Source organism: Panthera onca, chromosome D2, assembly GCF_046562875.1.
Source record: "Panthera onca isolate mPanOnc1 chromosome D2, mPanOnc1 haplotype 2, whole genome shotgun sequence".
Taxonomy (NCBI): Eukaryota; Metazoa; Chordata; class Mammalia; order Carnivora; family Felidae; genus Panthera; species Panthera onca.
The window spans coordinates 60,660,951-60,665,307 of NC_138349.1; the positions used below are offsets into that span (position 1 = coordinate 60,660,951).

The 4,357-nt window shown below is 37.3% G+C and overlaps 1 pseudogene; it reads right to left on the reverse strand.

The window, feature by feature from the left end:
* Positions 1–2,304: 2,304 nt before the first annotated feature.
* LOC132684668 (nucleoside diphosphate kinase A pseudogene) lies at positions 2,305–2,822 on the reverse strand (annotated as a pseudogene).
* Positions 2,823–4,357: the final 1,535 nt, after the last annotated feature.

Sequence of the window (4,357 nt, forward strand, 5' to 3'; positions counted from 1 at the left end):
TAACTGTCAATTATTAATTAGGAATTATCTTGGCTCCCACCAATTATCTTTGAATGACATTAATTATTTCTCAGGTTTCAACAGATTTTTGCCACTCTTTATCTGATGAATTAGCACAATACATATTAATTTTTAAAATAGCATATGATTATTTTCTACTGCTTTCCCTTCACAATGTAAATGTAAATCTTATTAACTTTTCTCAATTACCAACACAGAAAGCCAATTAAAGTAACAGTAAATGAGAGAGGAAAATAACAAACAGAAAAGAAGTAAGAAACAAAAAAAATAAGTAGAAGAAAAGAAATTTTCATTGTGTGTTAATGCATATTGAGGCTGACCTAAATCTTGTAAGAATAAAGATAGTGCAATGTATTACCTAACGAAGACTTTTATTTATTTGTTTTGGTCATATATACCACTTTATTAATTATGCAATTGAGTTTTGTGCGTAAAGCTAGCGTCACTGTTCCTGTAATTTTCAGGGAAGGAAAACTCTGACAAATTGTGCGGCAAAGTAACAAGGGAGATGGACGGATTACTACAGACACAAAATTACTTTAGACCCAGGGTTTTGATCCTTGGGTTTGCCATTCCAGAAAATGGATTTGATATCTCTGGAGCAAGCTTATACCAGCCCCAAATCATGAGATTCACAAGAGACTGACATATAAAGTACAAGTTCCATTTGTTGGTTACAAGGAGAAAAGTAATTCTGACAAACAGGTTGGGATCCTCATGACAGCAGGACTGATGCCTCCCCATAGTCACATCTACCTAGGAAGAAAACAGATAAGGTTGCTTCCAGAACATGAAATCAGAGAGGGAAGATGAGTAGGTTATAATTCATAGAATCATTGATCCGTAATAGTCAATTCAGTCATTTTTTTGCCCAAGAGCACCCCTGCTTATGAACAAAATTATGATTTTTTTTGCATTTAGATAAAAAGCATATCTCAAAAAAGTTCCAAAGTAATATCATGCAGAACATGTTAGAATAGATTTAAAAATTGTACAATATCCATCCAATGAAATATTTATGGCATTGAGAACGATCGAGTAGATATGTGTAAAATAACAGATAAATGTCAAAAAAAAATCCAATGTTGGGCTGCTGGGTGGCTCAGTCAGTTACACAGCCGACTCTTGATTTTGGCTCAGGTCATAATCTTGTGGTTCATGAGATTGAGCCCTGCCCTGTGAGCATGGAGCCTGCGTGGAATCTCTCTCTCCCTCTCTCTCTGCCCCTCCCCCTCTCACATGCTCGCTTTATCTAAAAATGAATTAAAAAATAAAACTTGAAAATAATTTTCAGTGTTGAGTGAAAAAAGCAAAAGGTAATAATCCATTTAGTATAATATTACGGATACAAAATTCAACACATACAAAATGTAACAGTACTACATTTAAAAACACTCATTTATAGTAATACTATTTTTAATACTTTTATCATTTATATTCATTTATTTTTTGAGAGATACAGAGACAGCATGAGCAGGGGAGGGGCAGAGAGAGCGAGACAGAGGGAGAGTGAAACCTAAGCGGGTCGATGTGGGGCTGAACTCACAAAACCATGAGATCATGACCTGAGCTGAAACCAAAAGTTGACACTTGAACTGACTGAGCCACCCAGGTGCCCCAGTAATACTATTTTTAAAAGCAGAAGAGTCATAAGCACAAAATTTAGAAATGTACTTGATATTAGAGGAAAGGCGGTAGGATTCAAAGGGCACTTGAGTATTGAGAGCTACTTTTTCAGCTCATTTGATTTTCAGATGTGTTAGGTTTATATGTAGATATTTGTTGGTTATTAATATATACACATATGAAACCATATATTCTATCATATATCCAAGATGATACTTGGTGGAGATTCCATAGGTAGATAAATTCAAAAGGTGGCAAGTACAACTACAGTTCAGATGACATTCTGGCCGCTTGTATTACAATCAGGCTAGTTTTATTCAACGCCACAAACCACAAATTGGAAAAACAATAGCTTTCATCTTTGATTTTATGTTCTTCAGTAGTTTCATTTCAAACTGAGACTGATGAATTTCCTTTTCATTCTCAATAGTTTTTCTTGCCTTTTACTTGTTTCCCATCTCCCAGAATGGAACCCTACTTTGTAAAAATTCAGAAACAAAATTTATCAAGCATTAGCTTTTTTTTTTTTTTTTTTTTTTTAACATTGGGATGAACATTTTAATCTGACAGTAGCACATAATACCATACAGGCAGTACTTCTAGCTCCAAGAGTCCCCTTCCAGTTTACAAGGAAGTTATCAAAAATAACCAGATTTGCTACAGCCTGGTCCCCTGCCCCTGGAAGGGACAGGGAACGGAATGGGCAAAGCACTGAGGTCTGCTTTCTTGCCACTCATAGATCCAGTTCTGAGCTCAGCTTTTGTAATCTACCAGCTCCTCAGGCTGAAACCGCAAGCCAATCTCCTTCTCTGCAATCTCCATGGAATTGCTGCATGGATAAGCTTCTCCTGCCAGCTTGGATGCACAAGTTTCAACAGATTATACTAGGTATGGAGCCCACAGGATTGGTCTCCCTGAGCATCACTCAACCTGTCTCTGCCACATCCAGTCCCTCTAAGATCATGGCAACCACAGGACCTGATTGCATGGACTTCACCAGGCCAGCAAAGAATGGTCAGTTCTTTAGGTCAATGCAGTGTTCCTTAAAAAGCCTGAATTAATCTCATAGCAATGAAATGGAATCCTTTTTGCTGAAAACGCTTGATCTCCCCAACAAGGCTGTGCTGGACCCCATTGGGCTTGATGGCAATGAAGGTGTGTTCGCTGTTGGCCATGACCCCTCTAGCTGCTCCGGCTGCAACCAATGGCAACACTTACTGTTAGCTTTTGATGTCACATATCATTTTCATGTCCTCTACTGGACCATCAAAATAACTGAAAAATTACAGGCTCTAAAGTGGCCACGTAATTAAGACCAAATATCACGGCTTTGATCTGCCTGGCCTCATGAATTCAGAACCGATGTGGACTTGGGTGCCTAGCCCATATCCACATGGATGATGATGATAAAATGCCCTTTTTGTAATCTACTCCTACCACAAAGTACATATGAGCCCTGATGAAAGGAGATATTGTGAGAGTGGATCCTTGGATACACACAAAAAATACCTCAACTAACTTAGATTAAATTACTTTCTTCTGGTGGAATAACAGCCTGAATTACAAATGAATTTTAGTTAATCAAAATGAAAAAAAAAAAAAGAGAATGTCTCTTAAAAGCTGAGGTTTTGCTGGGTTCCTGGGTGGCTCAGTCGATTAAATGTCGGACTTCGGCACAGGTCATGATCTCACAGACTCTGAGTTCCATCCCTGCTTCGGGCTCTGTGCTGACAGCTCAGGGCCTGGAGCCTGCTTTGGATTGTCTCCCGCTGTCTCTGCCACTCCTCTACTCATGCTTGCTCACCCTCTCTCAAAAATAAATAAACATTAAACAACTTTTTTTTTTAAAGAACTGAGGTTTTGCTTAGGAAAATTTATGCCCAATAAAGATACTTGAGGCATAGAAAATTTGTTTGTTACGCTTTTCATCCATAAACAAAGCCTGATAATTTCCTTTTTCATTTGTTTTGAAGATTAATAAGAAAAACAAAATTCTAACTGTTTGGGCTAGCTAGTGACTTCTGCTTAATCCACACAGGGACATTCACAGAATATGACTATTGGATGTGTTTGCATTATAGGTTTTGTCATAACAAAATTGAGGGTGAGACTTGTGTGATATAGCTAATATCTCCAAAATTCTTGGGCTAAGGCATATTTCTGAGTTTCTCCTGTCCCTGATTATCAACTGGGCTTATAGTCACTCCCAAATTCCATAACATTTTTGTGATCAGCTTTTGACCCAGGGACTTTAGTTATTATCTGTTTACAAATTTATTTCACATTTAGTTCATGGAATACTTGAAAACAACTGTAGTATTATTTTAAATTAATGCCAACATCAGTTTAAGATCTATAAATTTTGTGAAGTATTTTCTGATTAAAATGTACTGAAAGAGCTAGCTGGTTTATTCTCCTCCAAATTACTCTTGCCATAAGCACAGACACACTGAAAACTATGAAATTTCAACTGTATTTTGTATGGAAAGACATATACTTAGTTTGTCACTAGAATACAAAGAAGGCCAGAGTGACTATAGCAAAATGAGAGAAAGGAGAATTAGGTCCAAAAATGGGGCCAAAGTGGAGTGGTCATATCCCATGAGGATGTGTAACCTACGCATAGTTTGAATTGTAAAATGAGGTAAAACACATGCTAGAATATTTACACTGAGAAATGTGATCAACTTATTCAAGGATCACCCTGGCT